The sequence below is a fragment of the Bombina bombina genome, chromosome 6 (assembly GCF_027579735.1).
Source record: "Bombina bombina isolate aBomBom1 chromosome 6, aBomBom1.pri, whole genome shotgun sequence".
Taxonomy (NCBI): Eukaryota; Metazoa; Chordata; class Amphibia; order Anura; family Bombinatoridae; genus Bombina; species Bombina bombina.
This window is the reverse complement of record NC_069504.1, coordinates 1,068,055,929-1,068,081,906: the sequence shown is the minus strand read 5'-3', so window position 1 is coordinate 1,068,081,906 and position 25,978 is coordinate 1,068,055,929. Positions and strand designations below refer to the sequence as shown.

At 40.4% G+C, this 25,978-nt stretch overlaps 1 long non-coding RNA gene across 1 annotated transcript in view; it reads right to left on the bottom strand.

The window, feature by feature from the left end:
* Nucleotides 1-2,149: 2,149 nt before the first annotated feature.
* The window catches only part of LOC128664179 (uncharacterized), a 51,735-nt gene continuing 27,906 nt past the window's right edge, over nt 2,150-25,978 (bottom strand). The window contains exons 2-3 of the long non-coding RNA XR_008402927.1: nt 24,289-24,435; nt 2,150-2,688 (exon numbers count right to left, since the gene is read on the bottom strand). This is a non-coding gene — a long non-coding RNA (uncharacterized LOC128664179). The remainder of the gene's footprint in view (nt 2,689-24,288; nt 24,436-25,978) is intronic.

Here is a 25,978-nt window from a genome sequence, read left to right as displayed (position 1 = left end):
TGGAAATAAGTTTGTTTTTTACCACAACCTATGCCCACTAAGGATGGAAAGGACTCGCTCTGTAACATGGTTGTTAGGATCTTTCTGACCCCCTCTTGACACCTCAAACAAGCACCACTCATTGCCCAGATGCTGTCTGTGTGGCTATTTATACAGGCTAGGTCTGTGTTGTGAGGCTATGTTCCAACGTGGCGTTGGCTTTACTTCTGTGGGTCTTATCCCCTTAGGTGTGGTGGCTGTAAGTAGTGCCAGTGACTCCCCTTAACAGGAGGATGTCCACTCCTCTCACCTAGGTGCACCAATGTGCAGTGTTGCAGTCTCAGCCGAGGTACGGGCTATGATGGGGCTTGCCCGGGTCCCTGACCAAGATGGCATGTTTTTGCGCCTCTATCACTTGCCCTCCATGGACCAGGGGCGGATGGAAGGTCCTGCATGGTAATTTCAGTCATGATCTTGCGACGGATACTCCTCCCGTCTGTCTGGCAAGAAAGGATCCCGGGGGCGACCGGGAAAGCAGACTTTAATATGAATAGCTGAATCAAGTTACAGAGCTCCGAACCGTTGCTGCTCTCCAGTCACCCCGCCCACCGGAAGTCTGTTTTGCTCTAATTTTAGTAGTACTGCTTATTACATCCCATGCTAGCATTAGTGCGCAACTTGTAATACGGGCCTATATAATCAAAATGTGCACAATAATTTTAAATGCACACTCTACTGAGCATGTGCAAGAGTTCCTAGTACATACATATATACATTTTTGATCAGCTGTTGACTATCACCTGATACAGAGTGCAGTGAAAATTGTTAGCAACTTTAAAATGTGTCAAAAAAAATCCACTGCTCATTTGCAATTCAGAGTAAGTGCTATTGCATTGTCTTTTATTATGCATTTGTTGATTGTGCAATTATACAGTATTTATTGCTTCTTTACATGTTTTATGAAGAAAACATTTGTGAGTTTAATATCCCTTTAAGCAAACTGTCCACATATAGTTCTGGTAACTAAATTATATACCTTCTAATTACTTGTGCGATAACATACAAGGAGGAAGCTTTACAATACCACAAGGGGGCTAAAACATTTATTTGACAACAATTGCAGACAAGGGAATAAAAGTATCCAAAATAAAAAAAAAAAACTACAAAACAGAATTAGTGCTAAAAAAGCAATTTATATAAACTTGATATGGAAAGAAAACAGTGAAAAGTCACATCAATATATTTAAAATGTATACAAACAATCAGTAGCCACAGTCTTTATAGACACCGGTGTCATTAAATCTAATAAACATATCCAACACAGAAAATCAAAAAGATTAGATCTCATAAGTCTTCTACGTAGTGGAAATTAAGTTCCCTTCATAAACATATGAATGATTGCAGTAAGAAATCCACAGTACTGGACACACAGGAATTGTTTATTGTATATAAAATTAAGCTGATGATTGTTCTAAAATAGTCTTATTTGTGCTATATACTCAATCTGGCAAATTTTTCTGCTGCGCACATGTTTAGTCTGCACTATAATCTCTATCCAAACTAGAGGATGTTTGATTATCTAGCCCATAAAAAGTAATGAAGTTCTTTGGGAATTTGAAGCTGACAGTTTTTCAGTTTTAATTTAAATAGAAGAAATGCAAAGTGAAAATCTATTTGTATAAGTTACACATAAATATACAAAGTATGATCTTAATTTGTTTAAGTTACACAGAAACTGTGATGGCATAATCATAATGTGTAAAAACACAATCCTAAATGCACTGCTGTATACAAAATATAATACAAAATAAAAAGTGCAAGGTTTAAATGTGATAAAAAGTTAATCTGAAGTGATAAAAAGTGCAAATGCAGTGTGAATGCAGCAGACTTCTTTTATATAGTCATGCAGTGCTATATTGCACTGGGTTTGTCTCTCCTTCACATACAGAATTCAATGCCCCTTGGAGGAATATAGCAAAATCTGCCTTTTGAAATTTTCACTAAGGATCTTGCAGTGCTGGAGGATCATTTTAAATAATCTTACATGAGAGGAAAGGTTTTAAACATAAGGTTCTTAAACATGTGTACAGATATAAGCATTTATCTTGGGATAGCATCAGTTTCAAAAGGTTTGGATCATTTAATTTTTTTCTTTTTATTGTTTTTCATTTCTTCTTTTTTGCTATCCTCTTGGTGATATTGGAAAGAAAGAAAAAAAACTTTAGATTGTTCAAAAGATGTATTCTTGGAAATACCCATCTTTAACCATAATTTTCACACTTTGGAGTAAAAGCCAAACAATATTGCATGTGGATAAACCAAACTTCAACACAGTCAAAATTAAATTACACAAAGAGTTAGAAATGGTCAGTAATTCAAAGAACACTGTAATAAATCTATCCCAAAGTGCATTGCATATTAATAAAAATGAAACAGCTATGAACATGAGCATTTTAAACAGCAAGTGAATGATAAGAAACAATAGATACACAGCATTTCTTACTAATTGTGCTATTTCATGAAAACTTTCTGTTAGTTCTCTTCCAATGCACTTAAGAGATTTGTGGGATCTAAATTTCGGGGCCATTATGATGTTGTTCTTTCGGAGGTGTTAGTGGTTAATGAGACAATTGCTTTGATTAAGGAACTCGATGAGTTGACAGAAGGTAACAATTTCACGTCTTTCAAGATGCAGGTGAATCACATGCTCTAGAAAACAGAGATGTTAAATATTTACTGAATAATAATAAAAATGATAATGATATTATTATTATCTGCTGTTTTAGGAAAATTGTAAGCTTTAAAATACATATTTAGGGCTAGATTATGAGTGGAGCGCAAATTAACTCTTGCACTTGAGCGTTAATTACGCTAGAATTAAGATTTTAGAGCTCGTCGGGTTGCGCTCGTATTATGAGTTGCGATCACATTTACTTTCAACTCATAATACGAGTGGTAAGCCCGACAAGCACAAACACCCGTGATAAACCCCTTATTGCCTGGCCGCAAAATTGTAATCTGGCTCTTATGCAGCATACATAGGGATAAAAGTATGTTTAAAAAAGGATAATAAATATCTATTTATGTACAAAAAAAATATTACATTTAGACATTATTTAAAAGCATAAATATTTTTTCCTCTACCAGGATGATTTCTGTTTGCAGGTAAATGGGCCCATTTAACAAGCTCTGTATGGAGCTGATGGGCCCGTGTTTCTGGCAAGTCTACAGACTCACCAGAAACAGCAGTTATGAAGCAGCGGTCAAAAGACCGCTGCTCCATAACGCTGTCCGTCTGCTCTGAGCAGGCGAACAGGAATTGACACCTCCCTGCTGGCGGCCGATTGGCCGCGAGTCTGCAGGGGGCGGCTTGCACCAGCAGCTCTTGTGAGCTGATGGTGCAATGCTGAATACGGAGAGTGTATTGCTCGCCGTATTCAGCAAGGTCTGGCGGACCTGATCCGCAGTGTCGGATCAGGTCCGCAAGACCTTTCATAAATAGGGGCCAATGGTGCAAGAACATAGCGATATGATTTACAACCTATATATAGGTGCTTTTGTAATCTGGAGTATAGACAGGTTATTATATGTTCTATGGAAGTTGTCTTTATGAACCAGTGTTTTTTGTTAGTTTAAAAAATTGTCTATGATTTAATTATTCTGTTTATTTTTTTGTACTTATTGTTTAACTGATAAAAACCATATTTAAAAGAAAAAAATGCTAAAACCACAAAATAAAATAAGTAATAGGCACATAAAAAAGCAAAGATAATCCACTGGTGTATTTATTTTAGTTTTTACAAGGACAGCTAGATTATTAACTGGAGAAATATGGTTCTAAGATTCAGATATATAGAGGCATTAGTGATAGATTAGATAGATAGATAGATAGATAAATAGATGATAGATAGATAGATATAGATAGATAGATTTCACAGATTATAGATAGATATATATATAATAGATATATAATAGATAGATAGATAGATAGATAGATTAGATAGATTATAGATAGATAATAGAAATAAAGAAAGAAAAGATAGATAATAGATAGATATACATTGGCCAGGCTATGGGGTTAAACTGTATTCTATCACCCCTTCATTAATGACTTACTGTTAACTACTAACTCTTTCTTCCATCTGTCAGGGTACATGTGAAATAACATTAAATAAACTACAGATGTGTCACATTATCTAATATTTCATTTTTAGCTAATATCTAAATTGATATGACTTGGACTCACTATAGCCCCTGCCCCCTCACTGCTTAAGACAATTTGAGAACAAAGGAGATGATACAATTGATCAATTAGTGAAGATAGATCACTAATTAGTCCTTTGAAGCTCACAGGAAGTGTAAACATGGGCTGGCAATTACCCAAGTCAGGATCCATCCTGGGGTGTTGGAGACAAGATTTTCTACATAAGTCAGATATGCAAACAAAATTCTGAAAATATAGTAATTAGCACAGGCCTGTTAATTGACCCTGAACCTCAGATACACATCATGCTGGCTAGCAGAAACACATGTTGCATTGTAAGTTGAAATTAATTTTAAAGTACAACTTATGTATAATTTTAAGTTAAGATATATACCTCAGTATTGTATAAAAATGTATATTTGTGGATCTGAGAAGAGATGCCTGACAATAACATATTAGATAAGTATTTGCTGAATTTAATAAGTAGCTATGTAGTCAATTAAAAATGTTTAACCAGTTTATTTCAAGATAAATATTTTTTCTTTGTTTTCCAGAGGTCTAATGAACATTACAGGGAAGAACTGATGTGAAGATGAGGGTTATAAATAAGATGACATGAGTTGACATATAGATGCATCATAGATTTTGAGCCCATGTCTTGGGCAATGTTGAAACATGTATTAATAAATAACTATAATACTCATGTATAGCTATGATATATGATGTGACTAGGAAATGAAATATGTACCAGTATATCAAATGAGCTGATATACGGAATAAGTCAGATAGACATATATCTTATTGATTGATACTACTAGTCCCTCATAAAAATGCAACTTTAAAGGCATTTTCTAAAATATTATAGGATTGAAGTAAACTCATATTTGGTATCTATGAATGCATGCTAGATTATATTAGATGGGACATATATGTGACCAGACAGGTTTATTAATATCAGGAAATAGTGACTATATTAAATATACAATTAAAAGATATACACCTAGATTACGAGTTTTACATTAACTCAGGGTGCGGTGCTAACGAGCAGTTTATGCTCACCGCTCACTTACAGACAGCGCTGGTATTACGGGTCTTTACAAACCCGGCGTTAGCCGCAAAAAAGTGAGCGAAGAGCAAAATTTTGCTCCACATCTCACCTCAATACCAGCGCTGCTTACGTTAGAGGTGAACTGGCTGAACGTGCTCGTGCACGATATCCCCATAGGAATCAATGGGGGAGAGCCGGCTGAAAAAAAACCTAACACCTGCAAAAAAGCAGCGAAAAGCTCCTAACGCAGCCCAAATGATTCCTATGGGGAAAATACATTTATGTCTACACCTAACACCCTAACATGAACCCCGAGTCTAAACACCCCTAATCTTAAACTTATTAACCCCTAATCTGACGCCCCTGACATCGCCGACACCTGCATTATATTATTAACCCCTAATCTGCCGCACCAGACACCGCTGCCACCTACATTATATTTATGAACCCCTAATCTGCCACCCCCAACATCGCTGACACCTACATTATATTTATTAACCCCTACTCTGCCACCCCCAATGTCGCCGCAACCTGCCTACATTTATTAACCCCTAATCTGCCGCCCCCAACATCACCGCCACTATAATAAAGTTATTAACCCCTAAACCTAAGTTTAACCCTAACCCTAACACCCCCTAACTTAAATATAATTGAAATAAATCTAAATAAAATTACTACAATTAACTAAATTATTCCTATTTAAAACTAAATACTTTCCTATAAAATAAACCCTAACTGCTAGATTAGTTTTAGTTTTGTCGGTAAAGACTTGCATTGCTAACGAGCCTTTTTTTTCCAGCGCTCACTTTAAACAACGCTGGTATTACAAGTTTTCTGAATGGCTGCGTTAGCCTCAGAAAAGTGAGCGTTGAGCAAATTTATTGTCACTTCTCACTGTAATACCAGCGTTGCTTATGGTAGCGGTAAGCTGGCTAAAACGTGCTCGTGCACGATCGCCCCATAGGAAACAATGGGGCTGAGACGCCTGAAAAAAAACCTAACACCTGCAAAAAAGCAGCGTTCAGCTCCTAACGCAGCCCCATTGTTTCCTATGGGAAAATACTTTCTAAGTCTACACCTAACACCCTAACATGAACCTTGAGTCTAAACACCCCTAACCTTACACTTATTAACCCCTAATCTGCCGCCCCGACATCCTCGCCACCTGCATTATATTATTAACCCCTAATCTGCCGCTCCGGACACCGCCGCCACCTACCTACAATTATTAACCACTAATCTGCCGACCGAACATGGCCGCCACTATAATAAATGTATTAACCCCTAAACCGCCGCACTCCCGCCTCGCAAACACTATAAAATTTGTTATTAACCCCTAATCTGCTGTCCCTAACATTGCCACCACCTACCTACAATTATTAACCCCTAATCTGTCGCCCCCAACGTCGCCGCTACTATATTAAATGTATTAACCCCTAAACCTAAGTCTAACCCTAACCCTAACACCCCCCTAACTTAAATCTATTTTTAATAAATCTAAATAAAATTACACCTAACACTACTCTATAATTAAATTAATTGCCTAAACTACCTACAATTAAATACAATTAAATTAAATAAACTAAATTACGAAAAAAACAAACATTAAATTACAGAAAATAAAAAATAAATTACAAAATTTTAAACTAATTACAACTAATCTAATCCCCCTAACAAAATAAAAAAGCCCCCCAAAATAATAAAATTCCCTACCCTACACTAAATTACAAATAGCCCTTAAAAGGGCCTTTTGCGGGGCATTGCCCCAAAGTAATCAGCTCTTTTACCAGCCCTTAAAAGGGCTTTTTGCGGGGCATTGTCCCAAAGTAATCAGCTCTTTTACTTGTAAAAAAAAATACAATACCCCCCAACATTAAAACCCACCACCCACATACCCCTACTCTAAAACCCACCCAATCCCCCCTTAAAAAAACTAACACTAACCCCCTGAAGATCACCCTACCTTGAGCCGTCTTCACCCAGCTGGGCTGAAGTCTTTATCCAATCCGGCAAGAAGAGGTCCTCCAGAGGGTCCGAAGTCTTCATCCTATCCGGGCAGAAGAGGACATCCAGACCGGAAGAAATCTTCATCCAAGCGGCATCTTCTTTCTGCATCCTTCCGGAGTGGGGCGGCACCATCTTGAAGACCTCCGACGCGGAACATCCTCCTTGACCTTCGACTAGACGACGAATGATGGTTCCTTTAAATGACGTCATCCAAGATGGCGTCCCTCGAATTCTGATTGGCTGATAGAATTCTATCAGCCAATCGGAATTAAGGTAGGAAAAATCCGTTTGGCTGATTCAATCAGCCAATCAGATTGACCTCGCATTCTATTGGCTGTTCCGATCAGCCAATAGAATGTGAGGTCAATCCGATTGGCTTATTGGATCAGCCAATCTGATTTTTCCTACCTTAATTCCGATTGGCTGATAGAATCCTATCAGCCAATCGGAATTCGAGGGACGCCATCTTGGATGTCGTCATTAAAAGGAACCATCATTCGTCTAGTCGTCGGTCAAGGAGGATGTTCTGCGTCGGAGGTCTTCAAGATGGTGCCGCTCCGCTCCGGAAGGATGAAGAAAGAAGATGCCGCTTGGATGAAGATTTCTTCCGGTCTGGATGTCCTCTTCTGCCCGGATAGGATGAAGACTTCGGACCCTCTGGAGGACCTCTTCTTGCCGGATTGGATGAAGCCTTCGGCCCGGCTGGGTGAAGACGGCTCAAAGTAGGGTGATCTTCAGGGGGTTAGTGTTAGGTTTTTTTAAGTGGGGATTGGGTGGGTTTTAGAGTAGGGGTATGTGGGTGGTGGGTTTTAATGTTGGGGGGGTATTGTATTTTGTTTTACTGGTAAAAGAGCTGATTACTTTGGGGCAATGCCCCGCAAAAAGCCCTTTTGAGGGCTGGAAAAAGAGCTGATTACTTTGGGGCAATGCCCTGCAAAAGGCCCTTTTAAGGGCTATTTGTAATTTAACTGAGGATGGCGAGGGAAAGGAAGTGGGTTGTAATTCTTAAATTCAAGGACTAAATCACTTTTTATAATACTTGTAGTCCCAGAATCCCAGAACCTTATGCAATAATATACATAGAAATGTACAAATATGTGTGCAAGGAGATTTGCAACACAAAAAAAGAAAGACTGCAGGTTACTGGATTGTGTAATAACTGCACCCACTGTAGGTAAAGGTCAGACAAATAAAGAATAAGTAAATATAAGGATCAAAATCATCCAATCATGCTCATTTGTACTAAATAACTTTATTGGTGAAAAATATTTAAAAGTCCGACTGGACTCATACACATGCACACACACACATACAATTAAAACTAGCTGGAACTCAGGTAATATTATTGGTATATCAAATAGCACTCACATGTTAAAATTATAATAACTAACAGGGAATCTTAACTGTTTATAGTGTTATAATATTGAACCCTGTTAGTATATGATAAACTATAGACAGCAAGAAAAAATAACTGCTAAATTAGTTAGTCCTCCTTAAAGGCAAGTCTACACCAAGTTAAATAGGCAAAAACACTATATAATCTGATGTGCTGGGTATTGGTGCATTAATTAGCTATCCCTGCACAGTCTTCTATATCTACGTGTTTAAACCCTAAACTAAGTGAGAGTTGCACTATAGTTATTATTTCCGATACTATTGCTAGTAATGGTAAGTGGTCAGTATATCGGCCCCATAGATATAAGGTATAAGCCTTGATTTCAAAGACAGAATATGGTGAGTGCCTCTTATTGAACCACAGTATGGCAGTTTGCTGTGTGTGACCTGATGTTCGGGGTGAGTATATTGGAGTAAATTAGCATAAACCGATATTATTTACTACAAACTAACAAGCCTTGCCGCAATTTTAACACATCGCATAGTAGTGCTTTATAAGCTAGTTTGAATGCTGTGCAGTTAGCCTGCTTTAATAACGTAAGTTTATGAGTTTAGAAATCTGACCCCTACTATCGGCAGGAGAGTTACCACAGAAATGCTTAGAAATATCCCATTACAAACAAACACCAAGTTAGATCGTAAATAAGGACTAAGCTACCAAAAGGTCTCTTCTATAGCGGAGACCTGATTACTTTTAACTGTCTATAGATATTATGGATGTATCAAGAGTGCTATGACTGAGTCAGCAAATTAAAAATTAGAGGTTCAATAACCCCGTGTTCGTGCCCCTGACGCGCGTTTCACATTACGCTTCCTCAGATTTGTAATTTAGTGTAGGGTAGGGAATTTTATTATTTTTGTGGGCTTTTTTATTTTATTAGGGGGATTAGATTAGGTGTAATTAGTTTAAAATCTTGTAATTTCTTTTTTATTTTCTGTAATTTAGTGGGTTTTTTTCGTAATTTATTTTATTTAATTTAATTGTATTTAATTGTAGGAAGTTTAGGTAATTAATTTAATTATAGAGTAGTGTTAGGTGTAATTGTAATTTAGGTTAGGGTTTATTTTACAGGTATATTTGTATTTATTTTATCTAGGTAGTTATTAAATAGTTAATAACTATTTAATAACTATTGTGCCTAGTAAAAATAAATACAAAGTTGCCTGTAAAATAAAAATAAATCCTAAAATAGCTACAATGTAACTATTAGTTATATTGTAGCTATCTTAGGGTTTATTTTACAGGTAAGTATTTAGTTTTAAATAGGAATAATTTAGTTAATGATAGGAATTTTTATTTAGATTTATTAAAAATAGATTTAAGTTAGGGGATGTTAGGGTTAGGGTTAAACTTAGGTTTAGGGGTTAATACATTTAATATAGTAGCGGCGATGTTGGGGGCGGCAGATTAGGGGTTAATAATTGTAGGTAGGTGGCGGCGATGTTAGGGACGGCAGATTAGGGGTTAATAACAAATTTTATAGTATGAAGCAACACACCGGTGGCACTCAAAAAATGGCAACAGTGCCTATATTACAGAGCAACGTTTCGGGGCTCCTGCCCCTTTATCAAGCTTGACATCCGCAACTGTTCGTGAACAGGCGAACCGGGTGAACCGCCGATGACTTCAATAGGCAGGCGAATTTAAAACCCACAGGCACTCTTTCTGGCCACAATAGTGATGGAAAAGTTGTTTCAAGGGGACAAACACCTGGACTGTGGCATGCCGGAGGGGGATCCATGGCAAAACTCCCACGGAAAATGACATAGTTGATGGAGAGTCTGGTTTTAAGCCATAAAGGGCATAAATCACCTAACATTCCTAAATTGTTTGGAATAACGTGCTTTAAAACATCAGGTGTGATGTGGAATCGATCAGGTAGTGAAAGGGTTACGCCTGCTTCACAGTGACAGACTAAACTCCCCGTTAAACGCACCACAAACAACCGCAAACAGTCCATTTGCACAACCACGAGATAGATAGATTTGATAGATACATAGATTAGATAGATAGATCAATAGATGCAATATACATTTGATAGATAGATAGATAGATAGATAGATAGATAATTTCCCAGACAAAGAATTACAAGACGTGCGGGCTGGGACCCATGGTAAGGTTCCCAGAGGCAGTTGCGGCGCCAGGGGACGTGTATATGGCATGGATTTTAGGAACCGGGAGATGGAAAAAGATGCTTGGTCGGTCCTCCTACTTAAAATTTGGGGCACTGCGCGTGCAATTGTGGCCGGACTTTTAGCCGACGGACATTTGGCAGACGGACATTTGGCCGACGGACATTTGGCCAAAACAGTCCGGCCACGAGATAGATAGATTTGATAGATAGATACATAGATTAGATAGATAGATCAATATATGCAATATACATTTGTTAGATACGATAGATAGATAGATAGATTTGAAAGATAAATAGATAGATTTGATAGATAGATAGATAATTTCCCAGACAGAGAATTACAAGACGTGCGGTCTGGGACCCATGGTAAGGTTCCCAGAGGCAGTTGTGGCGCCAGGGGACGTGTATATGGCATGGATTTTAGGAACCGGGAGATGGAAAAAGATGCTTGGTCGGTCCTCCTACTTCAAATTTAGGGCACTGCGCGTGCAATCTACTGTGCCACCAGATATGAGTGGTGTGTTAAGTAGTACTATTCTGATCAGTTTAATACCTGTTACTCCCCCTATCGGGGGACGTGTATATGGCATGGATTTTAGGAACCGGGAGATGGAAAAAGATGCTTGGTCGGTCCTCCTACTTCAAATTTGGGGCACTACGCGTGCAATCGTGGCCGGACTTTTAGCCAACGGACATTTGTCCGACGGACATTTGGCCGAAACACAAGTGGCTGTCACAAAACAGTCCGGCCACGAGATAGATAGATAAATTTGATAGATATATAGATTAGATAGATAGATCAAGAGATGCAATACACATTTGATAGATACGATAGATAGATAGATAGATTTAATAGATAAATAGATAGATTTGATAGATAGATTATTTCCCAGACAGAGAATTACAAGACGTGCGGTCTGAGACCCATGGTAAGGTTCCCAGAGGCAGTTGTGGCGCCAGGGGACGTGTAAATGGCATGGATTTTAGGAACCGGGAGATGGAAAAAGATGCTTGGTCGTTCCTCCTACTTCAAATTTGGGGCACTGCGCGTGCAATCTACTGTGCCACCAGATATGAGTGGTGTGTTAAGTAGTACTATTCTGATCAGTTTAATACCTGTTACTCCCCCTATCGGGGGACGTGTATATGGCATGGATTTTAGGAACCGGGAGATGGAAAAAGATGCTTGGTCGGTCCTCCTACTTCAAATTTGGGGCACTACGCGTGCAATCGTGGCCGGACTTTTAGCCAACGGACATTTGGCCGATGGACATTTGTCCGATGGACATTTAGCCGAAACACAAGTGGCTGTCACAAAACAGTCCGGTCACGAGATAGATAGATTTGATAGATAGATACATAGATTAGATAGATAGATCAATAGATGCAATATACATTTGATAGATACGATAGATAGATAGATAGATAGATAGATAGATAGATAGATAGATTTGATAGATAAATAGATAGATTTGATAGATAGCTAATTTCCCAGACAGAGAATTATAAGACGTGCGGGCTGGGACCCATGGTAAGGTTCCCAGAGGCAGTTGCAGCGCCAGGGGACGTGTATATGGCATGGATTTTAGGAACCGGGAGATGTAAAAAGATGCTTGGTCGGTCCTCCTACTTCAAATTTGGGGCACTGCGCGTGCAATCTACTGTGTCACCAGATATGAGTGGTGTGTTAAGTAGTACTAATCTGATCAGTTTAATACCTGTTACTCCCCCTATCGGGGGACGTGTATATGGCATAGATTTTAGGAACCGGGAGATGGAAAAAGATGCTTGGTCGGTCCTCCTACTTCAAATTTGGGGCACTGCGCGTGGAATCGTGGCCGGACTTTTAGCCGACGGACATTTGTCCGACGGACATTTGTCCAACAGACAAATTTGGGGCACTGCGCGTGCAATCTACTGTGCCACCAGATATGAGTGGTGTGTTAAGTAGTACTATTCTGATCAGTTTAATACCTGTTACTCCCCTTATTGGGGGACGTGTATATGGCATGGATTTTAGGAACCGGGAGATGGAAAAAGATGCTTGGTCGGTCCTCCTACTTCAAATTTGGGGCACTGCGTGTGCAATCGTGGCCGTACTTTTAGCCGACGGACATTTGGCCGAAACACAAGTGGCTGTCACAAAACAGTCCGGCCACGAGATAGATAGATTTGATAGATAGATACATAGATTAGATAGATAGATCAATAGATGCAATATACATTTGATAGATACGATAGATAGATAGATAGATAGATAGATTTGATAGATAGATAATTTCCCAGACAGAGAATTACAAGACGTGCGGTCTGGGACCCATGGTAAGGTTCCCAGAGGCAGTTGCGGCGCCAGGGGACGTGTATATGGCATGGATTTTAGGAACCGGGAGATGGAAAAAGATGCTTGGTCGGTCCTCCTACTTCAAATTTGGGGCACTGCGTGTGCAATCTACTGTGCCACCAGATATGAGTGGTGTGTTAAGTAGTACTATTCTGATCAGTTTAATACCTGTTACGCCCCCTATCGGGGGACGTGTATATGGCATGGATTTTAGGAACCGGGAGATGGAAAAAGATGCTTGGTCGGTCCTCCTACTTCAAATTTGGGGCACTGCGCGTGCAATCGTGGCCGGACTTTTAGCCGACGGACATTTGTCCGACGACATTTGTCCAACGGACATTTGGCCGAAACACAAGTGGCTGTCACAAAACAGTCCGGCCACGAGATAGATAGATTTGATAGATAGATAGATACATAGATTAGACAGATAGATCAATAGATGGAATATACATTTGATAGATACGATAGATAGATAGATAGATAGATAGATGGATAGATAGATAGATAGATTTGATAGATAAATAGATAGATTTGATAGATAGATAATTTCCCAGACAGAGAATTACAAGACGTGCGGTCTGGGACCCATGGTAAGGTTATCAGAGGCAGTTGCGGCACCAGGGGATGTGTATATGGCATGGATTTTAGAAACCGGGAGATGGAAAAAGATGCTTGGTCGGTCCTCCTACTTCAAATTTGGGGCACTGCTCGTGCAATCGTGGCCGGACTTTTAGCCGACGGACATTTGGCCGATGAACATTTGGCCGACGGACATTTGGCCGAAACACAAGTGGCTGTCACAAAACAGTCCGGCCACGAGATAGATAGATTTGATAGATAGATTAATAGATGCAATATACATTTGATAGATACGATAGATAGATAGATAGATAGATAGATAGCTAGATTTGATAGATAAATAGATAGATTTGATAGATAGATAGATAATGTCCCAGACAGAGAATTACAAGACATGCGGCTGTGACCCATGTTAAGGTTACCAGAGGCAGTTGCGGTGCCAGGGGACGTGTATATGGCATGGATTTTAGGAACCGGGAGATGGAAAAAGATGCTTGGTCGGTCCTCCTACTTCAAATTTGGGGCACTGCGCGTGCAATCTACTGTGCCACCAGATATGAGTGGTGTGTTAAGTAGTACTATTCTGATCAGTTTAATCCCTGTTACGTCCCCTATCAGGGGACGTGTATATGGCATGGATTTTAGGAACCGGGAGATGGAAAAAGATGCTTGGTCGGTCCTCCTACTTCAAATTTGGGGCACTGCGCGTGCAATCTACTGTGCCACCAGATATGAGTGGTGTGGTTTTTGAAGCCACAGTGTAGCACCAGAGGCCAGAAAAATTTGGCATGTACACATGCCTGAAAAATTAGGCATTGTTGCAGCCGCTGCTGTAGCAGCGGCCAGAAAAATTGATGTTTGTTTCCCAGGCAGAAAGTGCCCTAAAACATTGCGGCTTGAACCCTAGTTGGAGGCGTATAAATCACGCAAGTCTTCCGGCATTAGAAGATAAAATACAGCAGCGTGTGGACCATTTTTAGCCCAAGGCAGCTCATCTCATCAGGCCTTTTTTACTTGAATGTATCTCCCAATGTCAGTCCCTTCGGGATCCATCCCTCATTCATCTTAATAAAGGTGAGGTAATCAAGACTTTTTTGACCTAGGCGACTTCTCTTCTCAGTGACAATACCTCCTGCTGCACTGAAGGTCCTTTCTGACAGGACACTTGAAGGGTGGCAGGCCAGAAGTTCTATTGCAAATTGGGATAGCTCAGGCCACAGGTCAAGCCTGCACACCCAGTAGTCAAGGGGTTCATCGCTCCTCAGAGTGTCGAGATCTGCAGTTAAGGTGAGGTAGTCTGCTACCTGTCGGTCGAGTCGTTCTCTGAGGGTGGACCCCGAAGGGCTGTGGCGATGCATAGGAGTTAAAAAGCTCTGCATGTCCTCCATCAACAACACATCTGTAAAGCGTCCTGTCCTTGCCGGCGTGGTCGTGGGAGTCGGAGGATTACTTTCAGCTCTTCCCCTGTTAGATTCACGTTGTGCTGTGACATCACCCTTATACGCTGTGTAAAGCATACTTTTTAATTTATTTTGGAAATGCTGCATCTTTTCCGACTTGTGGTAATTTGGTAACATTTCTGGCACTTTATGCTTATTCCGGGGGTCTAGTAGTGTGGACACCCAGTACAGGTCGTTCTCCTTCAGCTTTTTTATAAGAAGGTCTCTCAACAGGCACGACAGCATGAAAGACCCCATTTGCACAAGGTTGGATGTCGAGCTACTCATGTCCCGTTCCTCGTCCACAGTGATGTCACTGAAGGTATCTTATTCCCCCCAGCCACGTACAACACCACAGGTACCAGGTAGGTGACAACGAGCACCCTGGGATGCCTTTTTTGGTTGGTCTTCCTCCTCAAAGCCACATTCCTCCTCTGACTCCTCTTCCTCACAATCCTCTTCCAGCGTTGCCGCTGGTCCAGCAAGCGATGCTGATAAGGCTGTTTCTGGTGGTGATGGTGACCACAACTCTTCCTCTTCATGCTCATCTACGGCCTGATCCAGCACTCTTCGCAGGGCACGCTCCAGGAAGAAAACAAATGGTATGATGTCGCTGATGGTGCCTTTGGTGCGACTGACTAGGTTTGTCACCTCCTCAAAAGGAAGCATGAGCCTCCAGGCATTGCGCATGAGCGCCCAGTAACTTGGCAAAAAAATTCCCAGCTCCGCAGAGGCTGTCCTAGCACCCCAGTCATACAAATACTCGTTAACGGCTTTTTCTTGTTGGAGCAGGCGGTCGAACATTAGGAGTGTTGAATTCCAACATGTCGGTCTGTCACAAATCAAGCGCCTCACTGGCATGTTGTTTCGCCGCTGGATATCGGAAGTGCGCCATGGCCATGTAGGAACGCCTGAAATGGCCACACACCTTCCTGGCCTGCTTCAGGATGTCCTGTAAGCCTGGGTACTTATGCACAAAGCGTTGTACGATCAGATTACACACATGTGCCATGCACGGCACATGTGTCAAGTTGCCCAATTTCAATGCCGCCACCAAATTACTTCCGTTGTCAGAAACCACTTTGCCAATCTCCAGTTGGTGCGGAGTCAGCCTCTGATCCACCTGTGCGTTCAGGGTGGACAGGAGTGCTGGTCCGGTGTGACTCTCTGCTTTCAGGCAAGTCAACCCCAAGACGGCATGACACTGCCATATCCGGGATGTGGACTAGTACCTGCGGAGCTGGGGGGGTGCCGTTCATGTGGAGCAAGACGCAGCAGCAGAAGAGGACTCAGCCGAGGAGGTTATGGAAGAGGATGGAGTAGGAGGAGTAGAGGAGGTGGCAGCAGGCTTGCCTGCAAGTTGTGGCGGTGTCACCAACTCCTCCTCTGCAGAGCCACGCATTCCATGCTTGGCAGCCGTCAGCAGGTTTACCCAATGCGCAGTGTAGGTGATATACCTGCCCTGACCATGCTTTGCAGACCAGCTATCAGTGGTCATATGGACCCTTGCCCCAACACTGTGTGCCAGACATGCCATTACTTCCTTTCGCACAATCGAGTACAGGTTGGGAATTGCCTTTTGTGAAAAGAAATTTCAGCCGGGTACCTTCCACTGCGGTGTCCCAATAGCTACAAATTTTTTGAATGCCTCAGACTCCACCAGCTTGTATGGTAAAAGCTGGCGGGCTAAGAGTTCAGACAAGCCAGCTGTCAGACGCCGGGCAAGGGGGTGACTTTGTGACATTGGCTTCTTACGCTCAAACATGTCCTTGACAGACACCTGACTGTGGGCAGATGAGCAGGAACTGCTCCGTAAGAGAGATGGAGTGGCGGATGGTTGAGAGGGGGCAAGGAGGACAGCAGTGGTTGATGTGGCTGAAGATGCTGGACCAGGAGGAGGATGGCGGCTTTGAGTTTGTGTGCTGCTTCTTCTCATGTGTTGATCCCATCGGCGTTTGTGATGTGCGATCATGTGCCTTTGCAAAGCAGTTGTACCTAGGTGGGTGTTGGACTTCCCACGACTCAGTTTCTTTTGGCACAGGTTGCAAATGGCATCACTGTTGTCAGAGGCAGACACACAAAAAAAATGCCACACTGCTGAGCTCTGCGATGACGGCATTCTGGTGATGGCAACAGCATGCGTTGATTGGCGTGCTGTCTGGCTGACCCCGGGTGCCGATGCATGCTGTCTGACTGTGCCACTAGCTCCTTGCGACGACCTCCCCCTGCTTCCAACTCGTCTCCTCCTCCTCCTCTCTGTCTCCCCATCTGAACTTTCCCCCTGTTCTTCTTCTCTTCTAGCGGGCACCCACGTGACATCCACGGACGCATCATCATCATCAACCGCTTCACTTGTATCTGACAAATCAACAAAGGAAGCAGCAGCGGGTACAACATCATCATCATCATCACACCGTACATCCATGTCTGTAATGCTGCCTGACTGAGACATATCACTGTTATCTACATCCTCTGTCAATGATGGTTGCGCATCACTCATTTCTTCCAACTGATGTGTAAATAACTCCTCTGACACATCAAGTGAAGCGGCTGTGGTGCTAGTGTTGGTGGCGGCGGCAGGCGGGTGAGTGGTAACTTGAGAGGTGCCCGAAGATAAGCTGGAGGAGGATGGTGCGTCAAGGTTCGGAGCGGAAGCTATAGAAGATTGGATGTCCTGTGTTAAAAAGTCAACCATTTCCTCAGGATTTTTCGAGTTCATGGGACGTGGCCTCTGAACACTGGGCATTATTCTATGGCCAAAGGGAATCACAGCACCATGACCACGGCGGCACCTGCGGGGTGGCCTGCCTCTGCCTGTCATTTTTTTTAATTGTACACTTACACTACTATTAAACAAGATATGAGTGGTAGCACTGGGCAAGTGGGCACAGTATACGCTGTGAGCCTGAAACAAAAAAGCAGACTGATGTTTCACAGTCCAAAAAGTTTTTTTTTTTTTAAATGTACACTTACACTACTATTAAACAAGATATGAGTGGTGGCACTGGGCAAGTGGGCACAGTATACGCTGTGAGCCTGACACAAAAAAGCAGACTGATGTTTCACAATCCCAAAAGTTTTTTTTTTTTAAATGTACACTTACACTACTATTAAACAAGATATGAATGGTGGCACTGGGCAAGTGGGCACAGTATACGCTGTGAGCCTGAAACAAAAAAGCAGACTGATGTTTCACAATCCCAAAAGTTTTGTTTTTTTTAAATGTACACTTACACTACTATTAAACAAGATATGAGTGGTGGCACTGGGCAAGTGGGCACAGTATACGCTGTGAGCCTGACACAAAAAAGCAGACTGATGTTTCACAGTCCAAAAAGTTTTTATTTTTTTAAATGTACACTTACACTACTATTAAACAAGATATGAGTGGTGGCACTGGGCAAGTGGGCACAGTATACACTGTGAGCCTGACACAAAAAGGCAGACTGATGTTTCACAGTCCAAAAAGTTTTTATTTTTTTAAATGTACACTTACACTACTATTACACAAGATATGAGTGGTGGCACTGGGCAAGTGGGCCCAGTATAAGCTGTGAGCCTGACACAAAAAAGCAGACTGATGTTTGACAGTACAAAAAGTTTTTATTTTTTTAAATGTACACTTACACTACTGTTACACCAGATATGAGTGGTGGCACTGGGCAAGTGGGCACAGTATACGCTGTGAGCCTGGCACACACGCTGGCAGGCAGGCAACTGCAATTAGATTACACAAGCAGACTGATGTTTCACAGTCCAAAAAGTTACACTAGCAGACTGATGTTTCACAGTCAAAAAAGTTTTGTTTTTTTAAATTATTTACACTACTGTTACACCAGATATGAGTGGTGGCACTGGGTAAGTGGGCCTGGCACACACGCTAGCAGACAGGCAACTGCAATTAGATTACACTAGCTGACTGATGTTTCAGAGTCAAAAAAGTTACACTAGCAGACTGATGTTTCACAGTCAAAAAAGTTTTGTTTTTTTAAATTATTTACACTACTGTTACACCAGATTTGAGTGGTGGCACTGGGCAAGTGGGCCTGGCACACATGCTGGCAGGCAACTGCAATTAGATTTCACTAGCAGACTGATGTTTCACAGTCCAAAAAGTTTTGTTTTTTTTAAATTATTTACACTACTGTTACACCAGATATGAGTGGTGGCACTGGGCAAGTGGGCCTGGCACACATGCTGGCAGGCAGGCAACTGCAATTAGATTACACTAGCAGACTGATGTTTCACAGTCCAAAAAGTTTTTTTTTTAAATTATTTACACTACTGTTACACCAGATATGAGTGGTGGCACTGGGCAAGTGGGCCTGGCACACACGCTGGCAGGCAACTGCAATTAGATTACACAAGCAGACTGATGTTTCACAGTCAAAAAAGTTTTTTTTTTTAAATTTACACTATTGTTACACCAGATATGAGTGGTGGCACTGGGCAAGTGGGCCTGGCACACACGCTGGCAGCCAGGCAACTGCAATTAGATTACACAAGCAGACTGATGTTTCACAGTCAAAAAAGTTTTTTTTTTTAAATTTACACTACTGTTACACCAGATATGAGTGGTGTCACTGGGCAAGTGAGCCTGGCACACACGCTGGCAGGCAGGCAACTGCAATTAGATTACACTAGCAGACTGATGTTTCACAGTCAAAAACGATTTTAAAAATTTTTTATTTACACTACTGTTATACCAGATATGAGTGGGGGCACTGGGCAAGTGGGCCTGGCACACACGCTGGCAGGCAGGCAACTGCAATTAGATTACACTAGCAGACTGATGTTTTACAGTCAAAAAAGTTTTTTTTTTAAATTATTTACACTACTGTTACACCAGATATGAGTGGTGGCACTGGGCAAGTGGGCCTGGCACACACGCTAGCAGGCAGGCAACTGCAATTAGATTACACTAGCAGACTGATGTTTCACAGTCAAAAAAGTTTTTTCTTTTTAAATTATTTACACTACTGTTACACCAGATATGAGTGGTGGCACTGGGCAAGTGGGCCTGGCACACACGCTGGCAGGCAGGCAACTGCAATTAGATTACACTAGCAGACTTATGTTTCACAGTCAAAAAAGTTTTTTTTTTTTTTTAATTATTTACACTACTGTTACACCAGATATGAGTGGTGGCACTGGGCAAGTGGCTTGGCAGGCAAGCAACTGCAATTAGATTACACAGGAAAAAAAATTATGTTCTAGCCCTAAAAAGGGCTTTTTGGGGTGCTGTCCTTACAGCAGAGATCAGATGAGTCCTTCAGGACTGTAGTGGATACTAAATACACTAGCCTAGCTATCAATTTGCCTATAAAATCACCAGCAGCTACACTGTCCCTCCTCTCACTAAGAATGCAGCTTCCGAATGAATCTAAAATGGCTGTTTTCCAGGAGCTGGGAGGGTCTGGGAGGGAATGTCTGCTGCTGATTGGCTGGAATGTGTCTGCAGACTGTGAGATACAGGGTCAAAGTTTACTCAATGATGACTAATAGGGGGCGGATCGAACATTGCATATGTTCGCCCGCCGCGGCAAACCCGAACAAGCTATGTTCGCCGGGAACTATTCGCCGGCGAACAATTCACGACATCACTAATGAAGACTTCTGCCAGTCTGGAGGACCACTTCTGCCCGGTTGGATGAAGACTTCTCCTGGCTTCGTTGAGGACTTCTGCCCGGTTGGGTGAAGACGTAGGGTGATCTTCAGGGGGTTAGTGTTATTATTTTTAAGAGGGAATTGGGTGGGTTTTAGAGTAGGGTTGTTTTTGTGGGTGGTGGGTTTTAATGTTGGGGGGGGGATTGTACTTTTTTTTACAGGTAAAAGAGCTGATTACTTTGGGGCAATGCCCCACAAAAGGCCCTTTAAAGGGCTATTTGTAATTTAGTGTAGGGTAGGGCTTTTTTATTTTGGGGGGCTTTATTATTTTGTTAGGGGGATTAGATTAGGTGCAATTAGTTTAAAAATCTTGTAATTATTTTATTATTTTCTGTAATTTATTGGGGGTTTTTGTACTTTAGATAATTTTATTTAATTGTAATTAATTGTATTTAATTTAGGTAATTAATTTAATTATAGTGTAGTGTTAGGTGTAATTGTAACTTAGGTTAGGTTTTATTTTACAGGTACTTTTGTATTTATTTTAACTAGGTAGTTATTAAATAGTTAATAACTATTTAATAACTATTGTACATAGTTAAAATACATATATATAATACATAGTTAAAATAAATACAAAGTTGCCTGTAAAATAAAAATAAACCCTAAGCTAGATACAATGTAACTATTAGTTATATTGTAGCTAGCTTAGGGTTTATTTTATAGGTAAGTATTTAGTTTTAAAAATGAATAATTTAGTTAATTGTAGTAATTTTATTTAGATTTATTTAAATTATATTTAAGTTAGGGGGTGTTAGGGTTAGGGTTAGACTTAGGTTTAGGGGTTAATAACTTTATTATAGTGGCGGCGACATAAGGGGCGGCAGATTAGGGGTTAATAAATGTAGGTAGGTGGTGGCGGCAATGTTAGGGCTGGCAGATTAGGGGTTAAAAATATTTAACTAATGTTTGCGATGCAGGAGTGCGGCGGTTTAGGGGTTTATATATTTATTATAGTGGCGGCGATGTCCGGTTCGGCAGATTAGGGTTAAAAATTTTATTTTAGTGTTTTGCGATGTGGGGGGGCCTCGGTTTAGGGGTTAATAGGTAGTTTAGGGGTGTTAGTGTACTTTTTAGCACTTTAGTTAAGAGTTTTATGCTACGGCATTGTGACTTTAAAATGCGGTACCAGGCTTGACAGGAGAGGGTTTACCGCTCACTTTTGGTCAGACTCGTAATACTGGCGCTATGCAAGTCCCATTGAAAATATAGGATACGCAATTGACATAAGTGGATTTGCGGTATTTCCGAGTCTGGCCAAAAAAGTGAGCGGTACACCTGTATATTCAAGAATCGTAATACCAGCGGGCGTTAAAAAGCAGCGTTGGGACCGGGCAACGCTGCTTTTTAAGGCTAACGCAAGACTCGTAATCTAGCCGATATTAAGCTGTTAGCAGTGTTGAAAATGAAAATGTTTGTCTTTGTCTGCTGCCCCTGATGGCCTAAATCCAGTATTACAACCAAAAAATATTTGGCTGTTAAAAATGGCATTTCCCAGTAGCCAATCAGAGAAAAGAGCGTATCCAAATCTATCAAATGATTAAGAAATGGGGAGGAGTTTGGTCTCAGACAAAAAAACTGACTGCACACAGAAAAAAAGAACTTGGCTGAAGAGACCAATGTGCAAACACAGTTTTCTATAAGACAAATACGTTGGGACACTCTTTGTGGATAAGAGACTATCAAGATTAATTCTCTTACAAATGTGCATAATTCCCCCAAGACATATGACGATAAACATATTTGAATATTAACTGAATTCTCAAACTGGTGATCTTGTAACGTATAAAAGGTTGTTTCATACTTTTATATTTAAATCAAAGGTATTTTGTTGCTACAGTTAGATTGCAGCTGGTAATTTAAAGAGCACAATTGGTATTTTAAATTTATATCCATAGTCCTGTGTAGTTTTAACTAATCACATTAATGCTAAATAATTTTACTTGCTAGAAAAAGGTTTTCTGTATTTTATATCTTTAAGTCAGGTTTATTATTGCAGTTAAATGTCTCTGGTGTATTAAGTAATTTGTAGCTATTGTGATATATTTTAAAACTTGTTGTATGGTGGCTAGATAAGAGGTTATTTCAGCTCAGATAAATTGGCATATCGATTGGATGTTAAAGTATTTTGTTATATTGTTTAACTAAGCATTGTTAAGCTAATAGTCCACATTCTGAGAGTGAACTAAGCTGGATAAATATAGACTGAGCTGGGATTCTCTTGCGTGGTGTTTATTGTAAGTAAGGTTCATTTTAGAGATATATGTTTGGTTTATTTTGTAAAGAATATTATAACGGAATAAACGTGTATAATTGATTCATACGCTAGTCTCTACTTAATATATTTCAATGTGTTTATAAATTTAACTAATCTCTAGAATTTAGGAATAAATATTAATTTCAATTGTTTCAGATATACATTTTAATTGGAGGTTATTTTAAAGAATAATAATAAATAAATTATATTTCTAACCCTGTTATATACTGACAATCCATCCATTCCCAGTTGAGCGCCTCTCTTTTGTGTTTTTAGTCTCCTTAAGGTTAATGGGGGGAACCAGTAGTGGACCCCTTGCTTACTGTGCATAGAGGGATATTGTTGCACCTCCACTGACGAGGCCCATATAGGCTAAAACGTACGTATGGGGTTGGCTGTACAAATCCTTTGTTCAGATGAGAATTGGCTGGTATTTTGGGGCTGGACTGTCCTTTTGGATGGGATCAGACTAATATAATACAGGAAATTTCTCATCTGTGAAAAGCACAGATTGAGCAGAAAGAGGCTGGGTGGGGACCATCCCATAGAGTGGGCCATTGGGCACCATCCATTCCATCCATTCCCAGTTGAGCTCCTCTCTTTTGTGTTTTTTTATATACAGTATAAATAATTATATATTTATTTATTTTTTTCACCAAAAAAACATTTAGATATATGTAGAAATATGTATTTATGAATACATAAAACACATTCTGCTATGTGGAGAACATTGGAATGTTAAATATTCATATTTTCATGTCGGGTTAGCACACTTGAGAAGATGCAATCTCCTTTTCTCCTTTAACGTAAGCTCTGGGATCTGCCGCATTAATTCTCCTATTAGTGCAGGTGAAAGGGTGAAACTACATTTTTTTCTTTGACCAAGGCAGCTGGCCTATTATATAAATAACTACAAATATCACACTGCTATTATTCATTTAAGCATCAAACTTTTCAACTCTTTAACACTAAAGAAAAAATATAATTTCTTGGTCCCCAGAGTGCAAACATATTTGCAGCAAACTGTGCAGTTAGTCACACAGCTATGCCCTACTGCTATATACCTATAAGCTAAACCTGTTCAACACAAAAATAAAGAAAATGATATAATTACCTGGTCCCAAGAGTGAAAAAATTTGCTGTATGTGTGTGCAGTACACTGTGCTTCAAGAAAAAAACTTATTCTGCACAACTGTTCAGCAACAATACAAAACAGCAAGATCAGATGGGTACATACCACTGCACTGCTTAAAACTGAAGAAGAAATGACCATAAGATGACTGATGTTCAGTAGACTAACACCTCTATTTGCTAGGTTTGTTTTATTTCTGTTTTCCCTTTGTTGGTCATATTGTTGTACAATAATTGTATTTTTCTTCTCTCTCTAAAAACAAAACATATGAAAAAGAAAAGAATTAATTAAACATGATAGTTAAATAATACAGTAGATAGTTTTGAATTAGCAATACAGATAAATAGAGCAATGTAATAAAACAAAGAACATTAAAAAATTAGGATGATAAGATTTATAATAAAAAGAAAACACAGGGAACTTCCGGGTGGTGGCCATAATTGGTCGCAGTTTTGTTTGCTGCTCCAGCTTTGAAGATTTTGCTGTCTAAAATCAGTCTGTACTGAAATATATATATTTTGGGCATGATCACATATGTTGCGTATTTTTCAGCGCAACTGCTGAAAACCACGTCGCTCGTAAGTTGACCTTGCACATCGGGTAAATCACATAACACACACCGTCAAATTATATACTGGAGTAAGCCGGATAAAACTGGCGAGGTTCAGAAATATGCGCAACTACCCTATTTCTGGTGTCTCCAGTTACCAGTATATTGCACGTGTAAGTTAAAAATAAAGAGTAGTTTTTTTAAAATGTTGAATCCACACGTAAAAATCGACCATGAAAGAAAATAATAAACCGACAAGTCAAAACGCCATTCAAAACCCCTAAACCACCATCCCTCCACAACGCAAAATACATAATAAACCTAATAACCCTTAAACCGCCATCGCCCCACTTTTAATAATTTGTGGGGGGTGATGGTTTAGGGGTTAATAGGTTTATTATGTACTTTGCTTTGTGGGGGGATTGGGTTTTAGGGGTTATTAAGTCTATTATGTACTTTGCGTTGTGAGGGGATGGCGGTTTAGGGGTTATTAGGTTTATTAGGTACTTTGCGTTGTGGGGCATGGCAGTTTAGGGGTTATTAGGTTTATTATGTACTTTGCATTGTGGGGGATGGTGATTTAGGGGTTATTAGGTTTATTATGTACTTTGCGTTGTGGGGGATGGCGGTTTAGGGGTTATTTGGTTTATTATGTACTTTGTGTTGTAGGGGGATGGCGGTTTAGGGGTTATTAGGTTTTATTATGTACTTTGTGTTGTGGGGGGATGGCGGTTTAGGGGTAATACATTTTATTAGTGATTGCGATGTGGGGGGACGGCGGTTTAGGGGTTCCACTGACCCCCCCCCAGCAGAATACCTTCAGGTCACTGCCGTATCTTAACGCCGAGTGTGAGTTGTACATTTCTCTTGAAAGCAGTTGTGAATTCGGTAGTAGGTGGAGCAGGTTTAAGGGATTCTTTCTTTGCAAATAGGATCCTCACGACCCTTGAGGTAGTAGAATTTCACAGGTGCACTAGGAGTAGAAAACTTCCATGATGTATATACACAAAATTCAGGTGTATACGTGTAGTATACTCACAAGTATAAATTTCTGGTGTCAGCGATGTCAAAAAAGGAAAAAACAAAAGTCCTTAGGTCTTAGGAACAGTGTTTAATATAAAACAGCTCAACACGTTTCAACGCTACAATGCATTTTTCTCTAGAGTGAATAAAAGGCTTAAACCCCCTAAACCTGCCCCACCTACTTCCAAATCCATATCCTACTCCCAGTGTCATTGGGAGAGA